The sequence below is a fragment of the Onychomys torridus genome, chromosome 1 (genome assembly GCF_903995425.1).
Source record: "Onychomys torridus chromosome 1, mOncTor1.1, whole genome shotgun sequence".
Classification (NCBI taxonomy): domain Eukaryota; kingdom Metazoa; phylum Chordata; class Mammalia; order Rodentia; family Cricetidae; genus Onychomys; species Onychomys torridus.
The window spans coordinates 57,974,283-57,993,398 of record NC_050443.1 but is presented as its reverse complement, the minus strand read 5'-3'; positions in this window follow the sequence as shown (position 1 = coordinate 57,993,398).

The following is a 19,116-nucleotide window of genomic DNA, read 5'->3' as shown; positions in this document are numbered from 1 at the left end:
CACAAGAGAAGGGAGCAGATAGAATAGTGAATGAATTATGATTGAAATGTCAGAAATTTGATAAAACATAAATCTACACATCCAAAAACCTCAATACACTCTAACTATGCTCAATTCTAAATTGTCTACACCTAGACACATCATAATCAAACTGTCAAGCCAAAGTAAGACACCAAAAACATTCAGAGAAAAAAAACCCTCAGCATATCCAAGAATATCTCATGATTGTAAGAGAAGTTTCTGGTGAAGAGCTATGGAGTTCAGGATGCTGTGGGCTGGCATATCCTATGTATTCTCAACCATAATTTTTCAACCAGTAAAGCTATCCATCAAAATAAAGGAGTAACTAAGCAGATTGTAGGACGAATAGAAATAAAACACAGTATTACAGGAACCACTGAAGGAGAGAGCTGGCAAAAGAACTCAGCAAGTAAAGGCATTTGCCATTAAGTGTCACCAGGAGAATTTGATCCCCAGGATTCACATGGTAGGAAAAACCAAAACCAAAACCAAAACCAAAACCAAAACCAAAACCAAAACCAAAACCAAAACCAAAACCAAACAAACAAAAAACCCAGACTCTTGTAAATTGTCTTTTGACAGCTACAGAAATACACAGAAATGATTGAATGAATGAGTGAGTAAATGACATAATAAATATTTTAAAATAAAAATATTAGGAGCTGGACACATGGCTCAGTAGTTAGGAGTATATACAGGTCACTTTGAGCAGCTTACAACTACCTGCATCTCCAGCAAGATTCAATGTTCCTCTGGCACCTGTAGTCACATGCTCATACCTGCACATGGGCACAGTCAAACACAGAATTAAAAAATAAAAATAAATCATTTTAAAATAAGAAGTACTGAAGGGAATATTTCAGGATGGAATAAAAGGACACCAGACAGAACTATGAGTCAACATTAACAAACAGGAATACCAGTAAAATAACTGTATAGGTAAATATAAAAAGACACACACACACACACACACACACACACACACACACACACACACACCTATCTACAGACAATTTGAAATAAATGAATTCTGGAAGGCTGATGATAAAAGATCAATATAAAATAGTGTATTTATACATTACCAATAAATTATTCAAAATAAAATGAAGACAACAATTTCACTTAAAATACTATCATAGTAAAATATTTAAGAATAAATTTAACAAAAGAAGGACAAGATAATTAATTACACAAGGCTTAAATAAACAGGATTGCAAGTTTTATCTTGGATTGAGAGGCTCTGATTGATCTTTCATTGGAGTTAGAATATTGTTAAGTAGGCAATATATCCAAAGTAGTCTAAACTTCTCTTTCTAAAGATTGAAAATCTGATAAATCAATACATATTACAATGCAGGCTATCCAGAATATTAAAAAGTCATCTTGAAAAAGATTATCAAAGTTGGATCACTCATTTTAAAAATCAGTACAAAGCTACCATAAACAAAAGTGATAAATTTCTAACACATGGAATGTCTGTAAATAAAATCACATATTAATAATCATCTGATTTTCATTAAGAGTGTTAAGATTTTTCTCTGAGGGTGGCAGATATTTTCATACATGATGTAGGGGCAATTGGACATGTGCCCCAAATTTTAAACATTTCTCAGTCTCAGTATAGTATTAGTGAAAAATGAATTAAATGTTCAAAACTTAAAACTATAAGACTCATAGAAGAAAACTTAGATGTATATATCTTTGCATGTAGTTTCGGAAACAGTATAGAAATAAAACAATTAAACAAAAAAATACATAAAAGGGGTTAATAGGAATTTAAAGTGTTTTTTGAAGGCCATTAGTAATATTATGCCATCTATGCTGGCATTTTTAACTGGCTTGATCATGCATAAATCTTGGGGGAGTAACCAAAGCTGCTATGAACTCATGGATACTCTAGTCAAAGCGTGGCCAGAAGACATCATTTCATATCCCTCACATCCTCCAGTTCTTACATTCTCTCTTTCTGCCGTTCTCTGAGTCTTGGGAGTAGGAAGCAGGCTAATATAGGTGTCTTAGCTACAGCTGATCACTGCCAGTTGCTGGTTCTCAGCACCCTGATCAGTTCAGAGTCTCTGCCACAACTACTATAAAAAGCGTCTCTTACCAAAATTGAGAGGGACACAAACCAACTGTAGGAAATGGCAGTATTTAGAAAGCTGTTTGGTAACATGATCATTTAGCAAAAACAAAACAAAACAAAAACCCAAAACAATAACAATTGTTTTTCCCTAGTGTCTAGGACCTCCATTGCCATTATTTTAACCATGTTTACTGAGTCAGGCATGTCTTCTTCCTGTGGAGTAGGCCTGTGATCCAATCAAGAGAGAGCTTGATTAACTCTGGTCTTGCTATATTACCGCATCAGTGGCACATCTTGGCTGATCAGACAGTATTGTGACCAGCAAAGTAGGGTCCAGCACAGATGTCTTTTCTCCCTCATAAGTCTCCATACCACTTAAGAGCATGATGAAAACACTAACCAGCAGGGAGATAGAAAACAACATTTGGAAATTATGTATTTGGCAAGGGTCTGTGTCTGTATGTGTGTGTGTGTGTGTGTGTATATATACGTAACACTAATTGGTAAATGGTCTTATTAATAGAAAACCAAGAGCTAGATATTGGGGTGAATGCTGAAAGATCAGAGAAACAGAACAAGCCACAGCCAACCTCACCTTACCAACTCCTCAGCCTCCAGAACATGAGTTCCTGTTTCTTCATGCCTTATACACCTTTCTGTGTCCTGCCATATTACTTCCTGGGATGAAAGGCATGTGTCCTTCCCAAGCAAAGAAAGAGATCTCAAGTGCTGGAATTAAAGGTATTTACCACCACACCTGGCTCTGTTCCCAGGATGGCCTTGAACTCACAGAGATCCAGACGAATCTCTGCATCTCAAGTGATAGGATTAAAGATGTGTGCCACCATACTTGACCTCTATGTCTAATTTGATGGCTGACTCTGTTCTCTGATCTCCAGATAAGTTTTATTGTGGCACAAAAATAAAACATAACCAAATGCATATCTATGTATACACATATTAACTATAAAAAGACAATTCAATTAAAAAAGCAAATAATTTTGCAAAAATTTCTTTATAGAGGAAGCTACAAATCTATAATCATGTATGAAAAAAATGCTCAACAGGATAGAAGACCATAGTAGGTGTTTGTAGGATACAGAGAAGCAAGAGTACTGTTGTTGGTGAGAGTATAAAGTGGTAGCTGCTACAGGAAACATCCTACCAGTTCTCCAAAGGTTAAATATAGAATGACTTTTAACCCAGAAACATCATTCAAATGTGTACGCCTAAAAGAAATGAAAACATATATCCACATGATGACCTTACACACTAATGTTAGCAAAAACTTTCACATGAGCCCAAAAGTAGAAAGCACACAAATACCCATGAGCTCAGGAATAGATATTGTAAAAAAGTGTTATGAACATACAAAATGGTATATTATTCAGGCAGAACTTAAGCAAGACTATGATTCACATACCAATATGCAGAGAACTTGAAAACCATCTGCTAAGTAAAAAGGCCAGATGCAAGAGGGCACTTACTTTATGATTTTTATGGACAGTAAAGAATTTGTGACTGTACAGAAATCAGAGTATATAAGCAGTAGTCCACAAGGACCATGAGAAGAGGTCAATGAAAGTTACTATAAATAGATAAAGACATTGTTCTCTGTTTTTGTTTCAGCTGTATGAGTTTTTGCCAGCATGGGTATATGTGCACTGTCTGGTTCCTGTATAGTCCATCACAGAGTACTGAATATCCTGGACCAGGAGTTCCAGAAGGTTGCTGAGAATCAAACATGGGTACTCTACTACAACAGGGAGTGCTCTGAACTGGCGGGCTGTCTCTCCAGCCCCTGAGAGGTTTTCATTCTTTTAGCATGATGAAAACATCTTGGTAAGGGGGTGATGCTGAGTGTACAATGTAGTAAAGATGATAAGCACCACAGTGCAACAGTTTAAAGAGGTGAATTTAATGCTTTATGAATTATGTCTTAATAAAACAAAGAATCACAGCAACCCAGCATTTTTTTTTTTTTATTTTGTTTACCCAAGACTGCCTTCTCATGTTGGGAAACACTGAATTTTTGTGATTTTTTTTAAACTTAAAAGTATTATTGTTATTATGTACTCATGATAGGTATATATGGAGCATGTGCATGAGGATGTCCGAAGATAACTTCCTAGAACATTTATGTGGCTTCTGGGAATTGAAATCAGCTTCTCAGTATTGCACTGCAAGGAATTTAGCTGCTGAACCCTCTTAGTGGCCCAGTGTGTGAGTGTGTATGTGTGTGTGTGTGTGTGTGTGTGTGTGTGTGTGTGTGTGTACGTGTAAATCAACTATTGTAATATACTACATTGACAGAATAAGGATAAAATAATACACATATCACAATAGATACACAAAAATATCTACCAAATATCTAAAAATAAACACTCACAAACTAGGAATGGATGTGAATACCCTCAGCTTGGTAAAAGTCACTTATAGACTATCCACAGTCAGCGTCAGCTCAGCTGCTAAAGGCTGGGAGCTTCTTTCCATGATCAGAATATAAGGCAAAGACTCTTGCCACTTCTTTGAATGCAATGTACTATGACTAATTTTTAATATGTCCTTGTTTCAAATACGTTAATGTGTAGTTTAGTCAAAAAATGTTCAACTATCTGAATGGGCAGAATTGATAATAATTAGAACCAGAAGGAACTGAGGTTGGGGACCAAATAGGGTATTAAAGCAGATGGCAAATAGGAGGAAGAGATTTCTACAATGCAGTCTTGGGAAAGATAAAGAAACTACATTCTAGCCTGTTGGGAAGTAGAAAGCTAAAATGGGGGTTTCGAAGAGGCCCATTGAACTAAATCTGAGTGTTCTGTATACTCTGGCATGAAATTATTACAGGCCATTTAATCCTGAGTCTAAATTGGAAAGGGTGTTGGGAAATCCCAGTGAGAATCCACAGGGAGATTTCCTCAGCTAGGCAAAATTAAGTATAACAGGGGTCTCCAGAGAAAAATTAAGATGCCTACATCAAGAGGAAGGTGCTTGTTGTTTGTTTGGTTTTAATTAGAAGTCTAGGTATTCTAGAGTGCTTTCAAGAGATTCCAATGAAAATATCTATTGATAGACTCCCCAACTCCTAATTCCATTTAGGGAATAGCATCCCTAGGTAGTATTGCAGGCCGAAATCAGCTTCCCTCTGGGGATGGGGTATATGTTAGAGTGATTTTGTTGTTGTTCTTGTTGCTTGATGTTAGTAAAACTCACAGTTTTTATTGACGGGAACTACATCTTGGAAAACATCCAAATTCCCCACCAAGGGGAGTAGCTAAGCAAACTGTCAACACAGTGAATGGCAATATACAACACTTTCAATATATGTAAAGCTCTAAGCCATGAAGCAAATTAACAAAACACAAAATTATGTGTCACAGATTATAACATTTTATACATTTGCAATATTGTGCTTGTTTAGGAAAAAGTAAATGAAAAATCTGAGAAGAAGAAGCCAAGTCTTAGAACCCCTGTCAGTATTATTATAATCCCTGAATAACCTCTAAGGTTAATAATTATATTTCAATTTATATATAAAATTAATGTTATTGTTACATTATCTTATATTTACCTAAAATTACATATGATATAAAATTGACTATCTAACAATAGATAGTACCAGGTACTACACTTGAGAATTGTACCACCTTTTGAATTGTTGACCAGGGGCATCCTCGAGGCTCCTCCCAAACAGTAAAGGCTATTGTTCTTCTATAAGCTATTGCTGTTCTTCTTAGTTGCCTTGCAGAACCTTCACTTCCCTATCATTGAAGAGAAAATGATCTTTGGACACAGGACTTGGCAGAATGGAATTGGAGTTGACTTGGATGTCTCCTTGAGGACTGGCTCTCACAGTACTAGAAGTAGCTGTGTAAGCTGCCAAGGTAGGAAAGCAATCAATAGTCCTAGCCAGCTATGGCTCCTAAGAATAATAATATTGGGGTTGGGGATTTAGCTCAGTGGTAGAGCGCTTGCCTAGCAAGCACAAGGCCCTGGATTCGGTCCTTAGCCCTGGAAAAAAAAAAGGAATAATAATATTAAGTAACAGTGCAATATATCCACAAATGTAAAATAGTGTCACTGGGTGATAACCAACAGCTGTCTAATTAGATGTTGTGGAATATTATTACAAGATGTGTTACATTTATTTATGTTATGAAATATTTGTTTAATGATGCAAGTATGTGTTGCATTATTTTATATTGCATTTGTTTAACTCTTTGAAGTTGTGTTACTATGCCTGTCTCAAACACCTGATTGGTCTAGCAAAAAGCTGAATGTCCAATAGCAAGGTAGGAGAAAGGATAGGTGGGGCTGGCAGGTAGAGAGAATATATAGAAGAAAAAGAGGAATTGGAAAGCTGAGAGATCAAGGAGCATGAAAAGAAGGGGCCAGCCACCCAACCACAGGGCCAGCCACCCAACCACAGGGCCAGCCATGGAGTAAGAGTGGAAGTAAGAAAATGAAAAAGCCCAGAGGCAAAAGGTAGATAGGATAATTTAAGAAAAGCTGGCAAGAAACAAGCAAAGATAAGGCTGTGCATTTATAAGGAAGAACAAGTCTCTGTGTGATTTATTTGGGAGCTGGGTAGAAGGCCCCCAAAGAACAAAAGAGTGAAAACAGCAAAACAATCAACAGCAATTAGACTTAAAGTCCACTCAGTAGGAGGAAATTCATGCCTGATACTGTAAATCCTGCCAAGTATACCCCTGGCTGGTTAGCTCATTGAATCTAGAGAAGAGCCAACTACTACCACTTCCTTTAACCAGTATAATTTCTAACTGCATTCTGATACTTAACCTTATTCTTACAGATAAGTGTAGCTATCATCCCTCATCAAAGACACTTTTTCCCCCAGCAGATTGAGCTACTACTGAGACAAACAATTAAGCAAAATGCAGAAAATAATTGTCTTTGGAGTACCCAACCCAAGCTGAGACATCTGCAACATAACTACTATACCTAAGACTCAGGGCACATCATGAAAGAGGGCGTGGAAAGATAGTAAGAGGTAGAAGACCAGGACATTTTCTATATCATAAGGTTTTCTATACTTGATACAGTGCTGTACTCATGAAATCTCAGAAGTCTGGTAGACCAAACAAGACATGTGCAATGATTAACACTAGGTGACACACCAACTTGGATGAGGGGAATGTCACAAGGCTTCACACCTAGATGAAATGCTACAAATAATTCATGGTTGCTGAGAGAGGGAGAATCAGTCTTCCCAGGAATTAAGCTCCTGGTTGGTTATCCAATATCAGTTGGTTAGCCCTAAGAACATATACATAGTAGTGATAACAATAACCATATATAATATATGATGTAAATTAGGAAGAGGGAACTGGGAGAGCAATGAAATGACCCCATGGAACTAGTCTTCTCTTGGTGATACCATTGTAGCTCTTTCTCAAATGGTGTAGGTGTATGAATGCTGCCTTGCTCATAGTATGCATAAGATCTGTCTCAGTTTCAAACCATCCTTGCTTCTCCCCTAAACCCCAATTTCTCAGCTTCTTCTCAGGAAGTCTACACAACCCTTGGTGATTTGCACAGCATTATTGGTTATAGCTTAGTTCAGACTTCCTCAAAGGGCATTTATATATCTTTTGTTCCTATTTTCTACCTATTTTATATTTATTTTGTGTTCCTATTCAATTAAGTTGAGAGAAAAATTATCAAGCCCTCTACATAAGCAGTAATAAACCAATGAGAGGCCATTTTTCTTTCTTTTATCACTAATATAATCTACCCAGTCTCTACAATTTACTGTCCAGATGGTAGGCTCACTTTTCTTGTTACTGCTGAAAGAAATCTGAGCTTTCACCACAGCAGAGGGAAATGTGAACACACCAGGTTGATGACTCATGCCTCTGAGGGTTCTCTACTTCTTCCCCCACCCCTCAAGTCCTCCCTCTCTGGTCTTTAATTCATACAGACTTGGATTATGGTAGTAGCCAAATCATTCTGACAGTATATCCATTCCCTGCCCTCTTCCACAAAAGTAACCAATTTTTAAGATTCTGTCCCCTAAAGGACTGAATCTCATTGTGATCAAAGAGTGCTTGACTCTTGTGTGTGTTTTATTTGTATCCTTGTCCTGAGTAACAATGCCCCCTCAGCCAACAGTTATGTGTGTTAGACTACCAGAGTGCAAAGATGCCACAAGAAAAGATATGAGACACAGCAATAATAAGGAGGAATCCCTGCCACTCGTTTTACTCATAAAACATGTTAAGAAAAAACAGAAAACAGTAAATTAACATAGACCATGTGTCTTAGTGTTTCTATCTCTGTGATCAAATAACATGACCAAAAGCAACTTGTAGTGAAACAGGTGTAATTTACTTTAACACTTCAATTAACAGTCCACCATGAAAGGAAGGGCAAGATAGAAGCTCAAATCAGGAACCTAGAGGGAGCTTACTGGCGTACTTTCAAAGGCTTGCTTAGTTTCCCATCTATATACTCTACCACCTGCACAGGGGTGGCACCCACAGTAATCTGGGCCTTCCACATCAATCACTAATAGGCCCTCTGAATGTGGGCCACAGTTATGTGGCTAGATCTGTTTGGGGAGCCCTGGCAGTGGGGCCAAGACTTATCCTGGGTGCATGAAATGGCTTTTTGGAACACACTCCTTTTTCAGCTTTGACACAGGGGAGAGGGCCTTGGTCCTGCCTCAACTTAGTATGCCAGACTTTGTTGACTACTCAAAGGAGGCCTTACCCTCTCTGAGGAGTAGATGGGGGGTGGGACAGAGGGCGGTGGGGGGAGGGAGAAGGGGAGAGAGAGGGAACTGGGATTGGTGTGTAAAATGAAAAAATCCCCATAAAATAAATAAATAGATAGATAGATAAATCAATAAATAAAAAGAAAGAAAATGTACCACAGGCTTGCCCACAGTCCAGTGAGGTGGGGTTGTTCTCTCAGTTGAGGTTTCTACTTCTCAAATGAGTCTAGCATGTGTAAAGTTGACACAAAGCTAGCCAACACAATAAGTCACTTAAAAGTGTGAGTCTGGAGTGTATATGTGTTGTGCTTGTGTGGGGGGGGGGTAAGAAAAATTTCCACAGATTAAGGAGTTAAGCATATATTAACATATATAATATATTATTTATAATATAGAATAAATATAATATTTTCAAGTGGCAGGACAGCACAAGTCCTCAGGCTGGGTGGTCTCATTGGATTTGGTATCATAATAATATCAAGCTTAAGTTCTATTAAATATTATTTAGAATTACTACAATTTGAGGTGAACAACTTTTTACACTGACTTAATTCATGATGCTGCATTTAGAGTATTCCAGCTGGGTATCCACCCGTCATCTCTCAGCATGTCTGGAAGGTTCTTGCCTCTCTGGTCTTCCTCACACCCTTCAGGTGTGTAGCTAGCAGATTCTCACTCATGTTGTGCTGGAACACTCCACTGCCTAAATAGCAAAGCAACATCACAACCTGTTTTTCTGCTCCACATTTGAGGCAGGGATTGGTTCTCTTGATTCCTATTCTTCCTAAAGATGATATGTTGTCTTGCATTTGGTTCAGGACTTCTGAGATTGATTGACTCTTCATGATCTCCCATGGGTGTCTGGTGGCATAATCTCTAAGGTTATATTTACTTTATTGTTGTTGGGTTTGCATAAGTGGGGAACATTTCAGGGGGTTTACCTTAATGGTTGTCTAATGATTGAAATGATTGAAGTGCATGTTGGGCCATCTGAATGACAAGCAAATACATGGCCAACTCCTCAGGATTTCATGGTCCATGTAAGTTTGTAAGTTTATATGAATGTTTACAGTGGCACCAGAAACCCCCCCAAAACCACAGTTTAGAGCTCATATAAGCATATGAAGAACATGCTTTTGCCAAGTGATTTAGGTGATGCTGTGAGATGGGTGGCTTTTCTAAAAAGTGATAGTGATGGAGCACATTATTATGGCAGGAACAGCATTTCTCGATGGCCCTTACTAGTGTTTCAAGTGAAAGCATAATATTTTAAACAAAGTAACTAGACATTAAAATATTTTTTGAGACACAAACCCATTATGTGGCACAGGCTGGCTTGGAAGTTACATGATACTCATTGGGGCATGGAAAACCTACCCAGTGTCCATATTCATAAAGGGACACTCCCAACTTCTGTAGCCACAGCAACAATCCCAAAGCTCCTTAGCTAGGGGTGGGGTCTTGGGATCCGCTGTCCACTCAATGTTGGAATTTTTAACAGGCTTGACCTTGTGCAACTTTGGTAGACAGGTGCTCTGATAGTTCTTGTGTGTAATAGCTAAACCGTGTCCAGGGAATATAATTTCACAGCCCTCCTCATCCTCTGGTCCTTAGATTCTGCTCCTTCTACCATTTTGTTTCCTGAGAGTAAGTGGGAGTGCAGGTGTTGATACAGATGTCTTTCCTATGGCTGAGCATTTGTAGTCACTTATTCTCAATACTTTGAACAGCAATGTCTCTCTGCGCTCAGATCAAAGGAGATATTTGCTCATCGTTTCTGTTGTGTTTTGTTCATATCTCTCACAGTAGCTAAAGGAACATCTTATGCATCAACTTTGCTCAATAAAATTTGTGGATGACTGTTCTTGTCCTTATGTACTCTTTTTGAACCCTTCTGTTTCCAAACCTCCATTTTCATGTTACATGAGCCTGATTACTATGGTTGGTTTCTAAGCTCCTTGCTCTGACATTCTAAACAGTGAGCAGGCACAGTACATTGCATAGAGGTTAAAGATAAGTGTAATGTAGAGAAACGTTCTAAAAAGTTAGTGCCTTGTGGCTGTGCATGTTCCAGGGCAACATTGCTTTTCCAAAGAGCAGACAATGCAGGTCTTCTCAGGGAACATTAACTTCTGACTGCCATTCCCTAGCAATGAGGCAGCTACTACCCTTACATTTGCCTTGTGATCTTTTCTTGTTATTGTTGTTTTTTATGCCACAAAGCATTCCTCCTTCTGAAAGATAGACATAGGTGAAAAGTGATAACATTTTGTTTTGTTGTTATAAGTTTCCTGGAGGAGCCAATTAGCAGGCCAATTGAGGAAGCAATATACCCTGCAGTTTGTGAATGTACTTGGAAAAATATGAACAGTGCTCTGTAAACATTCACACACAGAAAAGCACAGATACTCCAGCCCTGATTCTAAAAGTGGACCCTCTATTCTGCTGAAGGACCAGATTCATAAGATGATATAATTATATTATAATCTCAGAAAATAAAAGAACTTTTAAAAAAACACTTAAATTCTGAAACAAACAAAATGAAAGTGAAGTAAAAGCTGAAGTAGAGCCTAGGGATGCATCTTTTCAAAAATCTATTCATCAGGTTTAAGAATCACTGTTCTAGAAGGTGGGGTCAATGGCTGCCTATTTTGTGGATCCTTAATCCCTAGCAGAGGCTCTGTCATGAAGAAAGTGCTCAGTGTAAGTCTGTTAAATGAATTTTAAGCAAATCTCCCCTATCACCCAAGAGTGATGAAATTGATCCTGGTGTTATTCAAACTGACCATTCAGAAGATGGATTATTGAGCTAATTATGGTTGGTTCAGCCAGAGAAAGCAACATTTTTAAACCACCACAAACTAAAACTGGCTTGGGGATAGTATATAACATCACATAGGACACACTTTATGTAGCCCAATTCACGACTTCAAGTTTTAGTCACATATAACAGACCTGTCTCCAGATCTTTCATGACTTCTACCTCAGAACCAGTTACCATTACATGTTTGTTGCTGCTAGATAGAAAATGTTGCATATTTGGACCAGTGTTTATTATATGTGGTAATGTTCCTTTCTTCCATGAGGTTATACTCCTCCTGAATTACCTGGTATAGAGCTTCACATAATGAATAGTAACTCGGAGCAATACAAAAGCATTTGTAGATTGATGTTCCCTCTGGCAGAACATGATGATTTCAAGGCTTCTAAAACATCTGGGATCACTTCTGACACAGATGCTTAAGCCCTCTACCTAGCAACTGGCATTTCCTCCTCCTCCTTCTTCTTCTTCAATAGCAATTTTTACTATTCCATGCAAGGTCTTGTCATTTTCAAGGAGTAAAAATGTCATAAATAAAGGAAATATTTAAAAAACAAGAAAATAGAAGCAAATAAAAATAATATTATAATTAGTAATCAATTACTTTAGTGTGTATGCATGCCTGTTGAAGTCAGAAGACAAAATAGGGAAATCTGTTTTCTCTTTCTACCATGTGGGTTCTGGAGACTGAACTCCTGTCATCAGACCTGGTGGCAAGGGCCTTTAGCAGTTCAGCCATCTTGCTAGTCCATGAAAACTAATAATTGACAGTGCTCCAGTAGAGACATTTACCATTTAAGCAATAACAGAACCCACAGAGATCCATGTATAAGAGCATTAGCAAATAAGCATAAAATAAAGCTCAAATAAAAAAAAACAAGGGAAAATATTCACAGAATATATTGCACAAAGAGTGAATAGTTTACATGCAAAAACACTATGCAAATTGTCATAAAAGAAGGCATCTTATAAATAAACAGTCAATAGAGAATATAGTTAATTCATAAGAGAAAATATATCTAAGGGATGAATGCAAATTATATACAAATAAACAAAAAGACAAATTAAAAGTAAGATTACATTTTCTCTTCTCAAAGAAAGAAAATTAAGTATTCAAATACAATAATAATATCCTTCAGAAGGCTAAAATCACCTTAAATGATGTTTCTGGGATAGTAAATTTACACAAATATTACACACAAAAATAGCTTTGAAATTTATCAAGAGATATTAAAATGAGCAGATCTATTAACTTGATATTTCTTCTTCTGGACAGTGATAAAATTTAAAAAGAAATACAAGAAAATTATGGATGAAAATTAGACATGAAATTCATAGATTTATGAGAAAATATATTTATTGTAAAAGGTGCTGAGCACTTTCCTACCAGGGAAATACATAAATTGCTTTAAGAAAGAAGAATGCTTGGGTTTCCTGGGGAAGGGGAAATAGAAGATATCTCCTGGGTAAACTGGGGGCAGAGGTCAGGGGATGGAGGGATGGGAACTTGAGGGGACAGGTTGGGTAGGCTGGGTGCAACATGCTGGTTGGGAGCGGGACAGAGGGTGAGAGTAACTAAGGAGATATATTGATGGGGGAGTGTATTTTCAGATTAGGGAGAAACCTGGCACCAGGGAAACTCCCAGGAATCCACAAGGATGACCCCAGCTAAAGACTCCTAGCAATAAAAGTGGAGAGGATACCTAAACTGGCCGTCTACTATAATCAGATTGGTGACTACCCCAATTGTTATCAGAGATGCTCTACCCAGTAACTGATGGAAGCAGATGCAGAGATCCAAAGGCAAGCACTGACCTGAGCTCTGGAAGTCTCACTGAAGAAAGGGAGGAGGGATTGTATCATTTGTGGGGGGAGGGGTTATGATTGGGGAACCCACAGAAACAGATGACCTGAGCTTGTGGGAGCTCATGGACTCTGGACCAACAGTTAAGGAGCCTCGATAGGAAAAACCTAGGATTTTTGCATGTGTGTGACAGTTGTATACATTGGTCTGTTTTTAAGGCTCCTAGCAGTGAGATCAGGACCTGTCCCTGGCACTTAGCTGGCTTTTGGAAACCTGTTCCCCATGCTGGATTACCTTGCCTAGCCTTGACACAAGGGGAGGAGCTTGGTCCCTGCCTCAACTTGATGTGACATGCTTTTGTTCAAGCCCATGGCAGGCCTGTACCTTTCTAAAGGGAGATGGAGCAGGGAGAGGGAAGGGAGGAGAGGAGGTAGGTATATAAAATAAATGAATAAATGTTATTTAAATTAAAAAAAATGTAAAAAAGAATTCCATCTTACCCCAGTCAGAATGGGCATCATCAAGCATATAAATGACAGTAAATTCTGATGTCTTTGTGGGGAAGGAAATGCTTATATACTGTTGATGAGAAAGTAAACCAATGCAGGCTCTTTGGAATGTAGTCTAGAAGTTTCTAAAAAAAAAAAAAATTAGTAATAAAACTATCATATAACCCAGCTATACCACTCCTGAGCACGTGCTCAAAATACCCCATGCCCTACCATAGAGATACTTGCACACCCACATTCAGTGCTCCTCTGTTTATAATAAGAAGTAAATTCCATCAGCTGTTGCATGGATAATGAAAATGTGGTACATTTACACAATGGAATTGTTCTCATCAGTAAAAAGAAATGAAAATGATAGGTAAGTAGATGGTTGAAACTACAAAAAAGGTGTACTGAGTTATGCTATTTCCAGAACACTTAGGAGTTCTCTCTCATTTGTGAATTGAAGCTTCAAATTTTTAGCTATGTATGTTTAATGTGGAATTCCTGAAATCCAGGAAACTAGAAAGGGCCACTGATGGGAAAGGTACTTTTAGAGAGAGGGATAATGCCACAAGATGACATGAAAATAGAGAGGCAGAATACTTAGAATGGAAAGTTTTAAGCAGGGAGCAGATGTAGAATATCCATAATGAAGGGTATATGAAAACACCATATGAAAACCAACCATCTTGTGACCAAATTAAATAATATTGTTTAAGAAAAAGAAAGGAGATATCTGTATGGCTTGAAAATTCTGGTCTCATGGCACAGCCATATCTAATGGGAACATCAAAAGTCATGAAGTTAATAGAGCTTCTTGACAAAGATCCAGCAAAGCTGAGCCACATGATGGCCGCCATGCCATTTTTGTTTTTCATCTCCATCTGTTGTATACTTGGGAAACTTTTAATATTTGTACAATTTTGGGACACTGGATTGATGGAAAATTTATTTTCAATCATTTATGATTTATCCCAGGAGTACTGCTTCTAAATTTGCCCAGGAAAGTCCTGAACATATTCTTTCTCCCACTTTTAGGGAGATATTCTTATCTACTTAAGATCTTCCTTATACCTTGGAGTTTGGGATGCACATAAAGAAGCCAGACATTTCTTTTGTTTTTCAAAACAGAATAAACTCAAAAAGGTCAACAAGTTGGCCAGAGATCAAATTGCAAGCCTTTTTTCATTATTCATTCAGGCAATTATGTATCATATACAACAACAAAGTTAGACTAGCTGAAATTACCTCTGCCCTATACAGAGACTTACATTGATGAGCAAAAAACTGAGTGGAAAGGTGATATAAGAATGAAATGTCAGGATCTCCCTTTATTAGAAAAGTTAGCATATACAGGCCACTTATGTTGTCATATGACCAAGAAACAACAAAATGCCAGGATTAGACATATAAACAAATTCTATAAAGATATAAAATGTAAACATTGTACTATGCCAGAATTTGAATAATAACTGTAACGGCTTTGGACTAAGGATTTTTTTTTTGGGGGGGGGGGACTTTGACCATTAAGAGTTAATAATACACTGCTTGAGGCATAGCAATATGCCAGAGCTTGGTTGAAGATTTTGTTTTGGTCTAGTGTCCTTGTAGCCACAAAAGCTACCAGCCTGAGAACAGGCTGTCATATGCCTCTAGATTCTTAAAAATTGGGTTATGAAGTTAATGAAATAAAAATGGTAACTCTGTTTATTAATGATGTCAAAACTTGGGGGAAATGATATGAAATGATAACTCTGTTCTGTCATAGTTTATTAATAATGACTAAAAGATGAGCAAGAGGAAGTGAAAGACATGTCCAAAAACAAAAACGATCTGTATTTTGGAACAACATGAATGTATCCCTGCTTACTAATTCTATATAAATAAAGAAGCACTCTGCTTCAGTCAGGCTGCAAGATTCTCACCACCATGGCCTGGCTCACCTCCATCCCCTGCCAACTCCTTACATCCTCTGCTGGAACCTGCCCACTGCAAGGCATAGCTCCCAGCAGTCTTAGAAGGCCCACGTTTCTAAATAAAACCCCCCAAACATTGTGTAATCTACCTCCATATGAGTTTTCAGTCTAGAAGATCCCAGGGTCCTCCCAAACATAATAGGTTCTGCCCATTCCTCTTAGCTACCCACCAGAACTAGATGATATTACTGAAGACACCATACATCTTAGTTGGAAGTTATAAAGAAAACCAATAGAATAGAACTTGAAACTTCCTCACTGTTATCTAGCTTTCATGGTGCTAGAAGTTGCTCTGGAAGCTGTTGAGGTGAAAAGATATCAACTGTTTCACCAAGTGTGAACTTTACCATCAAACTGTTAGACAAGATATGCCTGCTTGAGCAATGCTGGCACAAAGGTTATGTGGGTAACCAATTGCTACAATTGGATTTAAATGTCTGTCCTTATAGGGATAGGCAAAGGTTACTCTTAGTTTTAATGAGAAAATCCTCTCTTTGTAATGAACAGTAGTGAATGCTATATAAAATAAGGGCATGCTTGCTTCAAGGTATGGTTGAGTGGAATGTTTTTACTCTAGATATGAGGGAGAGTACAGCCAGAAACATCTGGAAAAGTCCAGAGGAAAGAGAGGAAGTAGTCAATTAAATGGCCAATAGAGTAGTCAGGGCCATGAGAGAAGAGAGAGTGGGGAGAGCAAGAGAGGAAGACAGAGTGCAGGCAAAGAAAACCAAGACAGAAACAGTGCACAACCAAAAATCATAGGGTTATAAGGAAAAGAGAAATCAAGGGAAGGGGAGCCCATGAGCTGGAGAAGTTTAGGTTAAGGGGCAGGTAAGAAGAGCCAGAGGCCTGTGACACTGAAGGAGTGAGTCTGCAAGCCTTTAGTATGCTAATAGGCAACACAAATAGACAGGTGTCCCAAGTTCCTTTCGGACAGGACAAATGCAAAGACGCAGGGCTGCTCTGGGTAATGAGAATAAGTGACAGTTGAGAGCTCAGCCTAAGCAAGATATATCAACCACCCCATCCAAGACTTCAAGAATTTCAAGGGAGAGGGAGAAAAAAAATGTAAGAGTTAAAAAAAAATAGGGAAATGGGCTATAACATGAAAACCCATCTTCCAGGCAACACACAGTTATTACTACTTTGTACTCACAATAATTGGGGTTACCTACATATGGCCTACACAAAATGGGCCTTGTCATCAATTGGTTATGAATGAGAGAGGGACTTATGTAGACTTACCTCTGCCTGTTGAGATATTGCTATTGAAACATTCTATCTGAGTAGGTGTATGTCATTCTTGGTGGTGTGCCTACTGGTTAGATCTTCAAGCTCCAATGATAATTTCAAGCACACAGTCAGTCACACAGATGCCATTGGTTAAACTCAACTGGTCACAAAACAAAACAAAATGACATGAATATAGGAAGAAGATTTGGTAGGGTGGATTATTAATTAACTTAAGAATAAATTATAAAATTATATAATATAATAATTATAAAATAATAAAAAATAAATTATTAAAATATTAAATGACACATTCATTGAGATTTGGACAGAACTTTCAACAACCTCTGAAATGGTCTGAAATACACTTCTGCCATGTTGTTCTATTTAGTTACTACTTAGTCAAAGGTCACTTCTTGTTGCCAATTTTTTTCAACTCTCAACATTCAGTTATATGATCCCAAACAAGTCCATGAACCACAGTTTGCAAAACCATGTCCTGCAATATGATGGTATGTGATATTTTGAGTTCTTTCTATATCTTTTAGTGGTTACATTATAGTTCATTGGATACATGAATTACTATTAACCAAATACTTTTACAAAGTGGCATCTTTCACATTGATGACTACGAAATCAAAATAACCCACAATTTAGAAAAACATCAAAGATGCTCTATGTCCTACAGTATCAAATACTCAGACAAGATTTAACCAACTAGGTAAAACTTAACAATCTCATTTCTCTCAATAGTAATGCAAGTTTGCTTGTCTTTATGAATGATAAAATTTTATGTATTTCAAAGCTTATTATAAAGTATATTTCTTTTTGAATGATTATCAGTAAATGCTTACATATTTGCTTTATAACTTAAATACCTGCATAAAATTTTCTCAGGGGTTGTGGGTGTAGCAATTTTAAGAAGTCCTATAATATAAGTTAAAATACAAAATCATGTACAGAATGTAGTTGTGATTTAAGTTAGACCTATCTTCTAAAACTAGAAGAGAAAGACTAAGTTATTCATATAAAAATATACAAAACTATTAGATCGCATGAATGTGTTTGCAGTCGAACAGCCTTTTCTTTATCAGGTCTTTTTCTACTATCTCTTTTGGTGTACAGTACTCCTGGCTACAACAGCTACCAGAAAAACAGTAACTTTCTCCAAGAACTTCCCTCTAGCAATGGCAGTGATAGTGCTCATCACAGGACTCTGTCCTCATGCTTTCAGTGATTGGAGAGGTGCCTGATGACTACATGGAAGGATCATAGAAACCCAAAGATTTTCAGAAGGACTTCCAGCTTGTCTCATGAGAAAATGAAGAAAAATAGTGTTTGTGGTATCATTAACTCAAAAATTTTTTGAGCTTTGTGAAAACAAATGCTGAAGCTTACAAGCAACAGAAGACACTGGAAATAAGGATTTGATAGCTTTTGATAGTTTGTATGTAATATAAGCCAAAAGAAAGGACAAACAGCAAAGAAAGATGACTACACAGGATGTATATGCATCTCCATGGAGGGTGCTGATGTTGATGCCTTATTGCACTTGTCTTTGGGCAGAACTCCTCTGCTGCAACTGACAAGGTCTGAGTATGTGTTTTACCATCTCAGCAAAGGATGAAGAGCCACAGCTTCTGCATTTTAGATAAATCCCCATTGTGTTTGTCTAGGAGACAGGGGAGCACAGCTGTTTTCCGTAAAGCCAAGTATTAATAATATTTTGGAGTAGAAATTTCATTGTTTGATTAAAAAATACATATTTTCTTAATGCAAATTGTTATATACATCCCCTAAAACTGAAAGTTGGTTTATGTAGCACTTGGATAACAGTATACTTGTAATATTCCTTGGCATCAGATTCTTAGGGTGAATTATAGCAAAAGAAAAACATCTGAAAAGACCACAGTGATTATATTTAGTTTAAAAGCATTATTTTGCTGTTTGG